Source organism: Brienomyrus brachyistius, chromosome 11 (assembly GCF_023856365.1).
Source record: "Brienomyrus brachyistius isolate T26 chromosome 11, BBRACH_0.4, whole genome shotgun sequence".
In the NCBI taxonomy this organism is placed as follows: Eukaryota; Metazoa; Chordata; class Actinopteri; order Osteoglossiformes; family Mormyridae; genus Brienomyrus; species Brienomyrus brachyistius.
In genome coordinates, this window is record NC_064543.1 from 15,965,313 (window position 1) to 15,983,285 (window position 17,973).

A 17,973-nucleotide genomic window follows, 5' to 3' on the forward strand; every position below is an offset into this window, starting at 1 on the left:
ATAATTGGCTTTCGCCTGTATGTGCAAACAGCACTGGATGTTTCGATGTGTGTGTGAGTGTGTGTGTCCGCTATGTGTGTGAGCGTGTGTGTGCAATGCACGTGGAGTTAGTGGATTGTCAGTTACACTGGAATTACACCCAAACGGCATGCTTGGGGATAACCGGGGCATTAATAACAATTATTGGCGTTCTTTAGTTTCTACAGACACCTTAAGTGTTGGGTATCGACTTGCTGTGCAGGAGAGAAAGCTGCCTATTGATCCAGCGCAGGCAGAAAGGGGACGGCCTCTTCCTGCAGGACCCTGACTAATCCCCGCCAAGCCTGTGAGCGCCGCTGCTCGATACCATTGACTGGAGCCTCTTCAAAAAACATCCCCTCCTTGGGGCTGCCCTCCCCCCGCCCTCACCCCAACCCCCCACCCCCACCCTCACAGCCCTCTCCGAAACATGGAGGTGTGCGGAGGCCCCGGATGGTTTTCTGGAAACTCGCTAAGGACTAATGAGGTCTGTGCTAAGCCCACAGTCAGGCAGACGGGTACAGGGAGAGCACAGAAAGTTATACATCCTAAAAGTTCTTTTTTCATTTTCTTTTTGAACGGGCACAATCATGACAGACTCAGACTCAGGCCGTTACCTGCAGTGTGAACAAGGTGTCTCTTGGTGGCGATAGAGATCAGGCGTGGCAAAGACGTTTTATAACAGCCTCTTATTGCTTCATGTGGCCTCTGAATGATTGCCCCTCTCAATTAGATTTCATGCTGATTTTATCGGTGTATTATGCACATAACTACCTGTTTTTTTCTCATTAATTGGGCCCTGATGTCTATAAACAAACATTGCTGCCGATTTTTGGATGGTGACTGTGGTCCAAACGGTCCGACGCCCCCCCCCCCCCCCCCCCCCAAGGGAACCGCATCTGCAATTAGTTTTCGTGAATCATAGTGTTGCAGCAGGACAGATGGCTCCACAGTAATGGCGACATGTACAAACTTTGCAGGGGGGTCCAATCAGAAGTGTGGATAATAATCCACATTATTAACAATACACTTTTAACCATGTGAATAGCAGTGTTTCAGGCAGAGGAAGCAGCTTATCATAGGAAGCTCTTTGGGGATGAGGACTGGATGAGTCAATTGCTTTAATGTGAGGTGGGCAGCCAGGAGACATGTATGTGGTCAACACCCCATGTGGGGGTAAGGCACAAACATCAACTGGATGATGGATGAAGATGAGGGGAGAGACAAAATGAGAGGTTCAACAGACAGGACAGTTAGAATGTATGGGAGTGCAGGGTGAAAAAATAGATGGGAAACATAAATGAACTAATGGATGGCACGAGTGGATGAAAGAAGATGAAAGTTTGGAAGAAGAGATGATAGATAAATGGGTCACGTGGGATGACCTGGGAAAAACAGCCACGAAGACTAGATTTGGCTAGATGTGTTTGGATAAGACAGATATACGAACAGGACCTGCAGACGGACAGGCCTAAACACGTAGGATTGTATATTTCAATAGGATGGACAACAGCCCCGTCTTCTGTTGGAAAATGCCGGAAGATGGCCGAGAGCTCCGCCTTCTCATGGAAAATGCCTGAAGATGGCCGAGAGCTCCACCATCTCATGGAAAATGCCTGAGATGGCCGAGAGCTCCGCCTTCTCATGGAAAATGCCGAAAGATGGCCGAGAGCTCTGCCGGCTCATGAAAATGCCTGAAGATGGCCTAGAGCTCTGCCTTCTCATGGAAAATGCCGAAAGATGGTCCGAGAGCTCCGCCTTCTCAATGAAAATGCCTGAAGATGGCAGAGAGCTCCGCCTTCTCATGGAAAATGCCGAAAGATGGCGAGAGCTCCGCCTTCTCATGAAAATGCCTGAAGATGAAGAGAGCTCCGTCTTCTCATGAAAATGCCCGAAAGATGGCCGAGAGCTCCGCCGTCTCATGAAAAATGCCTGAAGATGGCCGAGAGCTCCGCCTTGTCATGGAAAATGCCGAAAGATGGCCGAGAGCTCCGCCGTCTCATGAAAATGCCTGAAGATGGCCGAGAGCTCCGCCTTGTCATGGAAAATGCCGAAAGATGGCCGAGAGCTCTGCCCGCTCATGAAAAATGCCTGAAGATGACCTAGAGCTCTGCCTTCTCATGGAAAATGCCGGAAGATGGCCGAGAGCTCTGCCCGCTCATGAAAATGCCTGAAAATGGCCTAGAGCTCTGCCTTCTCATGGAAAATGCCGGAAGATGGCCGAGAGCTCTGCCTTCTAATGGAAATGCCGGAAGATGGCTGAGAGCTCCGCCTTCTCATGGAAAATACCAGAAGATGGCCGAGAGCTCCGCCTTCTCATGGAAAATACCAGAAGATGGCCGAGGAGCTCCGCATTCTCATGGAAAATACCAGAAGATGGCCGAGAGCTCCGCCCTCGCATGAAAATGCCGGAAGATGGCGGAGAGCTCTGCCCTCTCACAGATAACATCAGAAGATACAAGAGCTACAACTTTTCTATCTCTATCTTTTTTCTTCTCTCTCATGATGGCGATCTGCCATAAAGATCTAATCGCAGGGCCTATTTAGGCTCCATCTGGGTAACTTCTGCTCAGAAGCGTATGTGAAGTATGAATATTTCATCCTTTGATGTCCCAGTAAACAGGCGGGCAGCTTTTTGGTCAGTCAGGGGACCTTCTAGCAGGAGATCAACTGGAAAGAGAGATGCTAACAAACAAGCCGCCCCTCAAACCTCGTAGAGGGAAGGGTGTTTTCTGTACTCTTCAGGAGAAAAATGTGTGTATATATTAAAAAATAACAAACTGCCTCTGGTTTTTTATAGGACGTTTATAGTTTCCCTTGGCAACTGGAGGGGGAGTACGAATCCACACTTAAAACATGGTAAGCTTTTGGGGCATATAGGCCTAATATAAAACATGCAATGCTAGCCTTGTAATTCATATTTTAGCTTATGTGTAAATTAGCACCCCCTCTGTACCCAGAGTTATTGGGGGGGGGCAGTAAAGTGGGGCCCTCTGGAATGGTATGGAAGTGCAGATAACTCCTGGATGGACAAATACACAGAGGACACTTTGGACAAAGAAAACTATATATCATGCTATATGGATTCGGTTAAAAATGTCAGCTAACCACTGAACGACGTCAAAGTAGACCATTCTGCACATAATGGGGCCCCCTGATCTGTCCGTCTCCCTGTTTATCTGCTCAGAATGTCGACTTAACAGGGTTCTCTCTAGCTTTTCACAAGCATTAGCTATTGTGGCTAACTGTACTGTACTTCCCTTAGACATGCATAAAATGCATTAGCCACAAAATCATTCTCACGCTGAAAGCACAGATGCAAAAAAGGTCAGATTTGTGAGGCTGTGATACTGAGTTAGAATGACAATGTGTATCGGTAGTATAAGGTAAGCATCAAAAACTAAAATGCATGAATTAATTTAACAGATATGTATGTATGTAGGAATGAGGGATCTATTCAATATATCTATCCTCTATCTTTTAAAAATAAATAAATGATATTCTGAACTTGAAATATTGAATAAATCCTTAAATTCTCCATATAAACTTGAACAGTAATTATGAATATTTCATTACTAATGTTTATGATGTTCAGTACTATGTTTATGATGATAAACAGCTTTGTAACACTAACAAATAGTATCAAGAATCAAAACTTTAGAAAAATTCTGAACTCAATTAAGATTTATTTACGTTAAGGATTTATTCATTCGTGTTGAGTATTTCTATAGAACGTTACCTTAAGTCATGTTTCGTCGTGTGGGGCTGTCTGTCCTGCTGCAACGCTATGATTCCTGTTTATCTTTTCTCTTCAGATTCTACATGTGCCCAACAATGTAACTCGTTTACATAAGCGTGCATAAACTTGGAGAGCAAAAAGTGTATCAGCAAAACATGTAACACCCAAAAAATAAACTGTTATGGTTGGGATTGCGAATTTGGTCTTAGCCAGTGTGGTGAAATAGTTGAGAAATAAACTCACAACATCCGCATTTTAATCACGAGTGGCGATGTGCCAAATGGCTAGCGAGTACCTAGCTACTCAGTGTCTGCATTGCGAAACCTGACCCACACGCGTGTCCCTGCGGCCTGTAGGACACGCCGAATCGTTTTCCCGGGTTCGCTAACTTACTGGTCAGCTAATCGGAGGCGCTCTCTCCCCGTCATTGGTCACCGTCTCTGGGGCGTGTGCAGCCATTTCACACCCCGCCAGTTCCACCGAGTGAGCGATTATTCACCAGGCCTCTCCCTCTAGAACTTTCTGCAAAGGAGGTGGGACTCTTTGTCCTATTCATGCCCATTAGCGCGCTTGTAATTCAGCTCAGGAGCCCCTCTTCTAGAAGCACCCCATCAGTGGCTTCCAGGGATAGATGTTCAGGCACTGCTGAGCAGGGAGGCAGAGGTGGGAGAATATGGGATGTGGCATGTTGGACAAACAAAGAGCGAGGGAGGAGGCAGGAAGGAGACACAGAATCCTGAAGCACATCTGTCCGGCATATTGGATTCCAAAAGCCAACCTAGCTAAAGCTTTTCTTCCTGAAAGTTCTGGACCAAACTTGCATTAGTTTATATAAGATTTTTAAAAATTCACATAAAGAGATATCAGTGACAACAGGAAGTTCAGCATCGCAACACATAAATCAAAAAAAAATAAAAAATCTGTCATATAATATTGTTAGTTTATACTTACATTACATATACTTCCATCCACTCATATTCTGTAACTGTTTATCCACTACAGGGTCTCAGTGAAGGACAAGAGGCAGGGGAATCCTGAAAAGGATGACAGTGCGTGTTATTTCAATAACTGACAGTTAGCTTGCATTGTTAGCACTGCTTACTGAGTGAAAATGCACTGACACTCAAGCCTCATCACAAGGTCAATCAGAAGAACACATAAGGTGCTGTGACCTCCCCCAGCTCAGAACCAGTAAGAGACAAGTCAATTGAATAAGCGAACATAAGAGGGCGACTGTCTGACAGCCACCCCTGCCCCCAAAGCTACTGTTGTGATTGTCCATTCAGTTGGAGAAATGCGCCTCCCTAACTGTGTGGCGAGCCGCCCCGGTCCCTTCACTGCCCCCCCACCCCCACTTCCTGAGCTCCCAGCATGCCGCAGGGCTGCGAGATAAGGAGAGCACGTGCTGCATTAACGGTGCCATGGCAAACGAACTAAACAAAATCAGGGTAGCCAGGAGGCATCGCACTCCAGGAGATGGAGCATCAATCTGTGGGGACAGCTGGGGGGGTCACTGGGATTCACATGCGGACGACACAGGCCATCATCCACCGCGATATACACACGCAATGGTGCTAATCCCACTGCAGCAGGACATGCTCTCAGATTCAAATAAAGCTTTCAGGAGCTACAGAGGCCGACTCTGAAGTCCCAGAGCCAGTCATACTGCCTGATGCAGAGGGTTGTCATAAGTGTTAGGATTTCCATAAGGATGAGAACTAGGCTTAGGGTTGCAATAAGGGTTATAGCTAGAGCCGCCAATAGGGTTCAGGTTGCAGTGGGGGCACTTGAGGCAACGTTTGGCTCAGTAGGCTAAGCTTCTGTGCCCTTAACCCCCCAGCTCCCTGGCGGCTGTCCTTCACGACCAGCTCTCTCTCACCTGCAGACAGCAAGTTGGGGAAGGCATGAAGAGAACTCCCCCATGGGGAGCAGTAAAGTATCAATTATTATTACGTTTTTTAGTATGCACTAAGTATTACACACTTTGTGATCCTATGTCTGTACGTTTTGTAATATACACTATGTAAGATACGCTTTGTAGTGTGCACTATGTAGTGCATACTTTGTAATGTACACTTTGTAGGGTGCACTAAGTAAGGCAGACTCAGTTGGGTTCGAGTTGGAGTTGCCAGTAGAATTATGCAAGAACTGACATGTGAATCTCTGCAGGATAGACTAGTGGGTATATCGAAAGGTGGTGTGTCGAAAAATTATTATTGGTCGAAAATGCTGTCAGTAAAGGCTGAACATTATTTCAGAGAGACCACACATTCACCAGGCATATGAGCCAGGCAATGACCAAGATTAACAGATATCTATAATTAAATGCTTGTTTCATATTTGTTCATATAGCGCAAGGACATTAGGTGCTTTCACATCAAAGTTCCAGAACCTGATCCCTAGAAAGAAGTTCCTGAGCTATCTTAACTGGGAACTTTTTGTAGCTCCTGGCAACTTTCATGTGTCGCTTTCACAGCACACAACAGGAAACTGGAACCTTTATGTTAAATAACAGGGGAGGTGCAAAAGCTCATAGGTTAAACTTCACACATAATCTAAAACAAAACTACACTGTCACCCCAAAACAATGGAAAATGAACAAATCGTTTTGTTAGTTATTTGTTAGTTCTTGAGGGGATCGATTAAGATAAAAATGAAACACAGCCTTATTTATACGACCCGTGACATATATATAATTCATTATTAAATTGGGCCAGCAAATCAATCTTTTTTTCCACAGAATAAAAAATTATGTAATGTTATTCCTCTAATAAGCACTGGCAAGTTTCACTGGTGAAACTGGACAAAAGCATATTGGCTATTGATCAAATTTTCCAATGCATAATATGAAGACACAAACAAAAAATGTATTAATTGATGCATTAAATGTAATCGAGGTACAAATATACTTCCATCTGCTCAAATTTTGCTCTGCTAATTCTCTCTTTTTCCCGCACTTCCAAGAGACTTCAAATTAGCGCCGGTGCTTGTGGTCAACCAATCGGCAAGCTGCTATCACCTCCCCAGTAGTTCATGGTTCCACCCACTTTGCCACACTTTATTCCTGTTGACACGCCACAAAACCTTTCGACACGCCTGCAAACCTTGTGACACACACACCACTCCAGCCTGCAGAGTCCTGTCCTTGTTAGAAATAGTGCTACGGTTGGCATTAGGGTTAGAGCCAGACTTAGGGTTGCCATAAGGATTAGAACTAGGGTTTGGGTTGTCATTTGCGTTAGATTCAGGATTAGGGTTGCACTAAGTAGCTTTTTTGTATGCATTAAGTAGTATACGCTTTGTAGTGTGCACATCTTGTAGTGAACACTATGTAGGGTGAACTCAGTAGGGCACACTCAGTTGGGTTCGAGCTGGAGTTGCCAATAAGATTGTAGTTGATATTGTTTGGCACAATTGCGCTCACAATTCAGTTTAACGTCCCCACAAAATACTAAATCGAGCTAACAATCTTATTGGCAACTTAATATTTGCAGTTTATTTTAATTAACAGTTTATTTACTACTAGCACTCACACACTTCAAAACTATGTGCGGTCACTTGACTGCAATGCTAAGACTCTAACTTCTGCACAGACTTTAGGGATTTTCTAAGCTCCATTTAGTATTTTGTTGGTAAGTTAAACTAAACTGACAGTACAATGTTCCTGGAAAATCTGCAAAAAGGCTCACGGATTACATTTAGATGGTGGATGGGTATGTCCACAAGATGGCTGCTGCAGCCGCACTTCCTGCTTTCTGCTGCCCCCTATTGCTGCTGTTTCATTTTTTCAAATATTCAAGTCTATCAGGTATAGAGAGTTAAGATGCAGACAATATCAAGCGCCTGAGGCCGACCTTCTCTTTGCTATCGCCATGTGGTGCTGCTTCTATTTTGGGGTGATATGTCTAAAAATTTGACCACTTCACCCAGGCAGTGTGTCTGAAAAAGATCCGTACGTATTCCACAGGCAGGCAGGGAATGTAATTAGAGTTAGAGCTAGGGTTAAGGTTTCTGCTAGGGTTAGGGTTAAGTAAACCCGATTTCCTGCCTGAGCTTGCCTCTGCAGCGAACACAGGACATGAGCATAAGCTACAAAAGAGAATACTTTTCCTGACTTTTCTTGTCATTTTTTATATAGAGTTTCAAGATGAATTGGTTGTCAAATTAATTGTTTTAGGAACCCTTAACAAAATTCATTTAATTATCCCTAAAGAAGTTCAATACAAATCTATTTAATTAGTTTGAGCCATATATTAATGAGAACAACTTTAAATAGAACAAAATGCAATCCTTTTAATTAAGACTTCCAGCGCTAAACTGTCAAGAGATACAAAATGCAAATCAAGCATTCAGAATTTCAGATATAAACTATTGCTAAATTAATTAGAATTAATTAACCAAAAGCCGGTTTGAGTAGGCAGACGCATGCATTTGCCTAGAAAACTCTGGACAGCTTTGTGTTAGCTTTCATTGACGATGCTCTGGGCTTTGAGGACTTCCTGAATCGCACCCCGCCTCCTGTTAAATGGCAAACAGACCCCCCCCCCCACACACCACACACACACACACAAACCCCAGCAACTGTAAATGACACAGAGCACTTCTCCGTCAACAGATGGAGGTGTTGAAACAGCAATATCTTCTGTGACTTCTCACATCTCAAGAGAGAATGGCTGTTATACCTGAGAGTCTTACACCAGCTTTCTGTATGAATGTCCAGCTCTGTGAACAGGTAACAATATACAATGTGATTAAGTTACCTCAGATAAAAACTTCACAGTTGAACCATTCTTTTCTTTGCCAGATCTTGGTGAGGAGTTAGCAGATACTTTGGCTGATCTCCAGATCATGACATTACCACAACCTATGCACTATGGAACCCCCATGTTCCCTAAATTCAGCCCTTCACAAACATTTCACATCTACCACTCCTAAGGCATAACCCTGGATGCTAAACCCACCACCATTTTCAAAGTAACGTCAACACTCATCTCACTATGTTCCAGAGATGGTGGGCCATCGGGGTCAGGTGGCACCGTCAGAGGCAGCTCGGCGGACCCTCTGTCGGTGCCGTGAACTTCAGAACCACGACAGCCTAATACAACACAGAGTGGACCTGATACCCATGATGAAGAGTCTGAAGGCAATTAAATCCATCTCTAGCACACTCTGCTTGTGGGGGGTGTGGGGGGGCTTCCCATAATCCCACTGTGATCACACTGCGGCCAGAGCCCACAGTTCAGCTGTAATCCTCAAAGAGGGCCAGCCATGCTAACAGAGTGCTGCGGACTCTTACAACCCCCCTCCAAACCTCAGCCACATCTCCCTCCTTCTCCTTCAAGTTCCACATGACTGGCCGTGATCATTAAAGCCGGGCCGCAGAACGAGCCTCTCAGTCCTGCCAGGCAATTATTTCTGAAAAGCTGCAGTAAAAACAACATGGCCGACCCAAACACACACACACACGCGCGCATACACACACACCGAATTATTACTTCCTGGGGGGAGCGTTTGCTGTTCCTCATCTCACACAGGCTTCAGCCGCTCTCCCTAAGCTAGTCAGGCATCCCCCGAAATGCCTCCGCACCTCGCAACATTGGCAGCATGTAGACGCTGGCAGGTAGTGAGAGGGAGGACGCCCTGATCCGCTCCCGACCAACTTGCCGGAACTGACTGAGCACCGTTGACGAAGTTCCGCGTTGGATGCTGCACCTAATTGCAAACATGAATATGTATTAGGATGGAGTTTAAGCTTCAACCATCTTCTGAATCTGAGCCCTCTCTTCTTTTGTGTACCAGACTGAGAACAGTGTGTCTGTGAGTGTGTCTGAGGATTAGGACACTCATTACGGCTTGTTTAAGGGGATCACATGAAGGTGAACGGCGGAGTTTATTATTTATCTGTCTGCAGGCGGCCATGTTGGTGTACCTGGCTGTACTCCCCATATCTTCCAGAAAGCCAGCGAGGAGATTGGACCTACCGCTGCCCCCAAAGGGTAAGGCATCACCTCACCGGACGCCATCCTCCACCTTCTCCTCCTCCATCCACAGCCTGGGTTCGATGGAGCTTTACTATCACCTCTTGTGTGCTGACAGATGAATAAGCGTGAAGCAAAAACATATAAGGAAAAAAAAAACACATGAATGCAAACTCATACATCTAGTGGTGGGAGCGAAGCTTGAGGTGTCTCCTGAAAACATCACCCTTGAGGACAACATGGGGTGCATTATTAAATTGCATTCGTTTACTATCAGACTGATTATGTTGATGCAAGAAATCAACCACGGACCACCTACACAATGACATGATGACCCTACCTCTCACTAAAATCCCACCTTCCCCGGAGAAGGACTGGGCCAGGCACTTCCTCCTGTGGCCTGGAGGAGGCGCCCTTGAATTCCATCACTCGCCACTGAAAACCTTTGCATGCCCCCTTGTACACAGACAGCCACCATTTAGGGGCCATGGGGACAGGAGGCTTTAAAAATACATAAATAGGGGAAGCCTGACAGCTCTGCTCACTATTAAAGGATTAGCATCTGATGGGAAGGAAGATGAGCTCCAGAATCTTCTGTGCTCGTCTGTGCATGGCAGATATTAAGGTAGGATTAGGGAGATTTATTTCATAACATAATTGACTGGGAAGTTTTCGATTAGATTTATTTCACTTTCTGAGCATTCATTTTTTGAATTTTATTTCTTAGTAGTTAAACTGCAGGCTAAATGCTGGCTTCTTATTTCATAAAATACAGAGATCTGAACCGAACATTTTTATAAAGTATTTAACCTTATTGCCTCTCTTGAGGTTAAAAATAATTAGTTTGGCACCCACAGACGACCTTCAGACTCAAGCAAATTGTATCTCCCTCCTCCCCCACCCCCGACTGATAAATCGATATGCAGTGTGGGTTTTATGAAATAAGACATACCAAAAGCTGCCAGAGGAATATGGGGGGAGGGTAACCCAATGCATGACCTGCATATATAAGGAACACCATGACCACACCCCAATTAACCCAAGGGAAAACATTCATTTAGCATTTGCAACATAAATAAACGCAAATGTCCAAAGCAACGTACAAGTTAGCCAGTCAGTACATCACAAGCATACAGCCTAGGGCTGCAGGTTAGGACTCGGTGCCAGTGATCAGAAGGTTAGCAGTTCAAATCCCATAGCTGTCACATAACGATGTCACTATTGGGCCCTTGGGCAACACCAGCTGCTCTAAGGACTGTTTGATTCTGCTTTCTCAATTGTACATCACTTTAGATTAAAATGTTTTCTAGATAAATAACTGTAAATTATAACGGTACATTGTACATTTACCAGTAACAAGCGAAAGCTATACAGCATACAGTAGAACTAATATCAGAAATGTTACTGAAATAAATATCATGAAGGGAATCTAGGAGGAATTATGTCAAAGCATAAAATATGACAGAGCCTCCAGTAATGCCAAGTGATGCCATTTCAATAGAGCCGTCAATAAGGACAGAGAGCCAGGGAAAGCCGGTGAAAGATATGACATTGCACTCCCACTAGACCCGCCCCCAGCTCCAGCAACAAGCCCCGCCCAAAGAAAGCAGCCGGAGAGGGAAGAGGCTGGGGTCCCAGTGGTGCATGCAGATGCCGTGGGAATGAGCAGCGGATTTCCGGGCCCACCAAGAGTGTTACATAAACACCACATTTACATTGATCGATGCATCGATTCAGTGAGCTTTAACTGACTTAGGCTGGGAATCTGAAGAACATTATTCATGCTGACGTTCACTTCGGTCCTATTTGTTACCACTGAAAGGTAACAAGCCAATGAAGGTATTTTAGGGATGCTAAAAAAAAGTCTATGCATTCGCATTCAGGCTGCCGTGACAGTTCGATTGTTCTATGATGAGACTCGTTCAAGAGTGATGTCAGCGCCATACGTGCAAGAATCTCCCTCGCAGACCCTTCTCCTGCTCTTCTGGCCTCCTGAGTAACCACACCTCTCTCCTCCTGTATCTGCTTATGTCACCAAATCAGCAACATTCGCTGGAACCCAAACATACAAACACACACGCACGCACTGACCTCATCGCCCTCCTCCCTGTGCCTTGCAAACAGGAGGGAATTTCCCGTTTTCCCAGTTTAACCACAGCTGCGCATGTGGAAATGCCAGTTGAGTGGCTAATTGATTTAATTCGGCCAGACAGATTTTCAGGTTTAATGAGAGCGTCCTGGACTAATTATTATAGCAAGCATCTGAGATTGGTGGTGCATGCGGCTCATCCAGCAGTGAAGGATTGGCGCCCCCTACAGGAGGGGGGCCAACACAGCTGATTGAGTGGTGGGAACAGAGCTTGAGGTGTCTCCCAAAAACATCACCTCTGAGGATGATGGAGGGCAAACTTTAAGCCAGCTAGCAATGAGCATTGGACGGACGTGGCGGTATGGGCCTTGTTCCAGGGTCCTCCACCAATACCAACCAATCTCAGCCCAACCAAAAAAGGAAAGAAAGATGAAGGAAAAGAGGAAGTGAGAGGGTTTGGGGTGGTACTGCACAGCGGATACGAGAAAGCCCCGAGCCTCGCTCTCTCCCCCCATACATCGACAGTGAGCTACAGTAACAGCTAATCGATCGCAAAATCCACCAGCACCCCCTCGCCAGGCTGATCGATATTCCTGGCAATTAGAATCCTCTCTCTGCCTGACTGCTGGGACCCCAGGCTGGCCCCGGAGCCCACAAACACCCAATTTAGTCATGGGCCTATCACTTAATTACTAAATCCCCCCTAATGCGTATTGGCAGGCCGCGGCCACGCACAGCACCTGGGGGCCCCACTGACGTGGCACCGCACCTTCAGCGAGATGCGAGCTCAGAGAGCAGCGCACTCCTAATCCATCGGCCGGTTAAACATCTGATTTAAAGGGGGGAGGTGGGGCTCGACCCGCAAATCGAGCAGCCTGTCCACCCTGTAGACGAGGTAGACACAGGGGCAAGGGGGGGGGGGGGGTTGTGGCAGTACTGTTGGCTGAATCCCAGTAACAGGATGCAGCCAGATATTCGCAGATATTCGTATTGGTGACCATGACCACGGACATTGCAACGCAGTCATGTGCGGGGCGGGGGGCGGGGGGATGCCTGAGCACTTGCCTGTTTTGCCCGTATGACTGCCCATATGCTTCCCTTCTGAGTCCCAAGTACCATGTATCAAATACTATGGAGTACGACCCCCCCCTACCCAAGATGGCAAATGTTACTGAGCGCCTGTTTTCGATCAGGAGATCATGTAAACGAGGACCCCCCCCCCACCCCAAAATTCACAGACTGAGCCCCTCAAAAAGTCTCCCTATGGCCCCGTTGTGATGTTACCACAGTCAATCACCTTAAAGGTACAGCTCATGTGCCTTGCCTGGGATTCAGCACTACAGCCTTTCCGCTTCCTCCCCTTTAAAGTCTGTTCGCACTTTGGCATACTTTGACACTGCACATATCACCCAAGTGCCAAAGAAACTGTTTTCCATTCCTTTCACCTTTTATTCTGTCCCCCGCCAGCTAATTTCCCTTTACATGACGTGTATCTACCTGATTACACCCAGGAAGTGCACGGTTCAGTGCCTGTGTGAAAAAGAACTCTCTTAGCCTCTGAGACATCATTATCAGAATTACTTTTATATTATTATTCCTTTTTAACTTTTCACATAACAGCACCAACGTTTTCCTTCATTATATTGACAATTTATTAACTTTAACAAAATTAAAAAGTAACTTTTTAATGGGCGACTTCAAGGTCAGCCTATTTGCTGAAATAAGCTCTGCATGGACCTAGCTTCGGTCCCTTTGGTCCACCATGTTTGTTCTGGCCTGGATTCTGCTTTGCATCACCTCCCAATGTCTGCATGTAGAGGTGAATCAGTCAGGTCTAGGGATTAGCCCCAGCAGGTTCTGCTGGCTCGTTGTATCCCTGCCAATCCAAGGTGTCCGCAAGCACCAATCCCATCTGGGGTTAACTCCTACATCCCTGCATGCTAGTTAAGTCTTAATTCTGGCTCTGCGTTTCCGTACCGGTTGTCATCTGGAGTTAATCCTTGAGGGCTCCGCCCGCTAGTTAGGTCGCAGGGTTAATCTCAGGGGTGAGCGTACGCTGGCTAGCTGGCACCTCGGGTTAATTCCGTGTGCGCAGATGTAACAGCCTCCTCGGGAGCACCGAGGCTGACAGGGCCCCGGGCGCTGAATTGATGATGGGCTTGCTGAACGGACGGGCGGCATGCTGGAGAGCGGCTTATTAAAGACCGCCCCGCAGCGCTCTGCTCCGAGGCCCGCCTGGCCCGAACCGTCTCTCTGACACCCCCCCTGCCACTTCTCGCTTCCTAATTGCCTTTTTGACACTGAGGACTTTTTTAAAACCCGAAATGCCGAGCGGGGCGTCGCGGCAGCACAGTGGGTAGCACTGCGGCTTCGTGCCGCCGGGTTGGGGGTTCGACTCCCGCCCTGCGTGTGTGTGGAGTTTGCATGTTCTCCGCATGTCACATGGGTTTATTCTGAGCTCTCCGGTTTCCTCCCGCAGCCCAGAGACACGCAGTGCGGCTAATTGGCGTCTCTGTACCGTCTGTGGTGCGTGTGTGTCCTGCGATGACCTGGCATCCCATCCGTGGTGGATGGACCCCCTGCGTAGTGCTTGGAAGATGGATAGATGGATGAGGCGAGGACCCTCATGCAGCTGATGAGCTGCAATATTAACTGCATGTGTCAGATTAGCCCGGTTCCTCCCAGAAACATTCAGGCGCAGCTGAAAAGTGGGTGGTTCACATGCCACGTAAGCAAATATTAATCCCAACAAGGAGGCTCACAAATCACCTGACGAAAGATCAGAACCCCACTGAGATCAGAATGAAGAAACACCCTCAGGATGATCTAATGAACAACCAGCAGGTTTGGCATCCCCCCCCCCCTTACTAAGTCTGCATCATTATTGTGTCCCTGTCATACATAGCTTCCATTCTCTAATCAGGAGAGGCTGTGGCCTGGCAGAGAAATAGAATTACACAAATATACAGCTGCGTGTGTGTATGTATGTGCTGCTTACTGGGTTCTCAACGTGTACCTGCAACGTGCGCTTCTCATAAAACATTCAGGACGGAAGGGCTAGATGTTATTTTCAAGTAAGAGGAAAAAAATAAAACAAGGAAAACAGGCACCAGGTTTGCAGGGAAATACATTCACGGATAATAGGAATAATATTATTCGCAGTCGTCGTGACGGGAGCCCAACTCTCCCCCTCATTTCAGGCTATTAAAATAACGAGGAGTCACATGGTGTCTGCTTGCCCGTTCCCGCGGTGACAGGCGTCAGCATGAGTCTATACCTCACGGCCACTTACAGATGTGTAAACAGCGAGCCGGAATGCTGTAACCATCGATAAAACAGTGTTGAGTTGTGGCGAGGCGTCAGCTGGCCCTGTCCACGTGATGGGGGGATGGGGCGACCAATCTGGGGGGGAGTGGAGCAGTTCGGCCGTGCTTAAACGGGGGCTGTAAATCACGCGCCATGCAGCCCAGGTTGCCGCAGTGACGGATAGCCCCGCCGCACTCCATTAGACACGAGCGTGTGGCGTGTGAACGCCAACATAACAAACACTCACGTGACCGGTCGAGGGCAGTTATGCCGCCCGCTCTACAGATCAGCCGCTCGCGGCAGAGTCCTCCCACAGACGGCTTCGACTTAAAAGAAAGTACGGCACAACCTGTTAGAATTTAAGAAGCAACTCCTTCTCTCAGGGTGGTGGGTGAGTGGGCAGGTTTGACTTTTGGAATGCGTTCCTGAAGAGACCAAATGGTCCAAGAACAGGAGTCACACCATGAATCATGGGACAAAGTGTGGTTCAATGGTTAGGCCTCGGTGCTTGGGATAAAATGTTCACCTGTTTGAATCCCATGCTCTTCAGAGAGCAAGGCCTTTAACTCCCTGAAAAATGCTCCACGGGCACTGGAAGAATCGCAGAACTTTTTTTCCCCCGAAAAGGAGAACAAGAGGCAAACATGAACACATTGCAATACAACTGTTCTTGTACAATTGGCAAGTAAAGCAACATCGTCAATCTGATCAGCAGAGTCTTCAAAAGAGCTGGAACATCACTGAAAATTGAGACACTGAAGCATGTTAGCAGTATCCCTGTTTGACACATACTAATGTGTTTGAGTATCAGATTAAACATCATTAATTCTGCTTTGCAATGTCCCACATTGGGTGCCTGTTACCCAGGGGTCTGTTTTCCGCCAAAACCAGCATATGGTTGTGACTGGGAGCTTGACCCAGTGTCGTGATTTAACTTAAACAGCCAAAATGTTCCACCTGTGCTGGTGCTCTGATTTTTTGACGTCATGTCTTCTTCTCCCTCATCTTATCTAGATCCCACATGCTGCTGAAGGAAACAGCCACACACAAGCGTTTCTGATGACTGGAGTGATAAATCCGAGTGCCACTTTCAGTCTCGTCGGCATCAAATCATCGGGACGCGAATCAAGTCTACGGCGCAGGCGAGGAACGAGGAGAGAGGATCTGAAATCAGGTCATGTCGATGATCTGCCACAGAGAGCATCTCTCGTTAGCCCCGTGGGTGTGGGGGGTCTGGTGACCGATTTGAGAACTTTGTGGGCCCCCAACAATGAGAGATATGAGGGGTGGAAGTGATAGGGAGATGAGGTGTGTATATGTTGTGTGTCAGGTAGAATCAAGGCTGATCAGACTGTTTACCTGCAACTGTGCATCACGAGGGCTGCCAACCACCCAGTGTGGGAACAGTGGAGCTCCAGGGGACGTACTACGAGATGTAGGAGTCTAAGGGACTGATTGCAATGACGACAGGCCACATCCCACAGGCTGCTGTTCTGTCACTAAGCCTCCGACTGCCCTCATTCTTCCCGCTGCCCCCCAAAAGGCTCCTCCAAAGCAGAGGTTCCCAACTGGCAGACTAAAGCACAAATAAATCCGAAATGTGTGATCGATTGGCAAATTGCATTGTGGGGAACACCACCCCCATGCTCGGCAAACTTTATTGGGAGCACCGAACCTTGGCTTTGTGTTGCTGATGGAATTTGACCCTCAGAGAAAAATAGCTGGGAAGCCCTGGTCTAAAGGCTCCTCTAAAGCACATCTCACGCTTGCATACAGAACCGCTCGCCTCCTCCACTGATCCCATAAACCAAAAGCCACACTTGAAAAGACCTCGTCAGTTGAATGTCTTTCCAGAGACTAAAGCCATTTTCCTGCTGCTTGAAGCCCATGGAGTGAAACAGCCTGAATATTTCCCTATATTATTTTCAACGTCATTTGTATGGGCCTCATGATTCCGGTAAATCAAAGCCCTCTATCGCGTCTGTGTCAGGCACTGCCGGCCTGAATGACCTGGCTTGGCTGCAGTGTTTAAAGGCTTCTGAAAGATTACCTCTCTCTAGCTGACTTATCATTTACTGTCTAGATACCCAACCGGCTAATGAGTCACAAGCAACGCCAAGACCAATGTGGTACCAAAAGGTATTGCCCTTCCCATCGTGAAAGTCTAACCGTACTGCATGGCCATTTCAGACATTTTAGTGTTCGTTACACTTGCAGATCTCCCTCCACTGAAGCCCACCCCAGAAGATCCGCCCGCATCCCCCTCTCCGCGTCCAGGACGTTTCAGACAGACGCACTTCGTCGGCATGGTTACACGATGGCACAATTTACCTCAGGGCTTCATTTGCTTTGATGACAGAAAACAGGGTGAAGTCGAAATACTATCAGAATACAAACAAGAAAGACTGCAGAGGAGAGGCTGTAGTTTTCCGAGAGTGTGTGTGGGGGGGGCTGGATCTCTATCTTCCAGGCCTGCTCTGAAGCACCCCCCCCCTTCCCTGGAGCTCCACTCTGGTGGTCTAATGGCACAAGCTCTATGGTGCGTTATTACACTCAAGTGTGCAATATCTGTAATGGGATAATATCACTTCCTCCAGCCGACGATGCATAACAATAACATGGAGACCGCCAAGCCGAAATAAAGCCATATAACGCAGGGAGCTGTGGACAGAGGGAGAAACGAAACGCTTTGTCCAGATGGGGCTCCAGCTGCCCGGTGGCCCCGAGCGAAGACCCCGCGGCAAGAAACAGAAGCTGCAGAGTGGGGGTCTGTGTGTGCGCCAGGAAGCCTGTACAGGCCACGGTACTAACCAAGCCCGTTTTATTAGAAGGATAGAACTAGA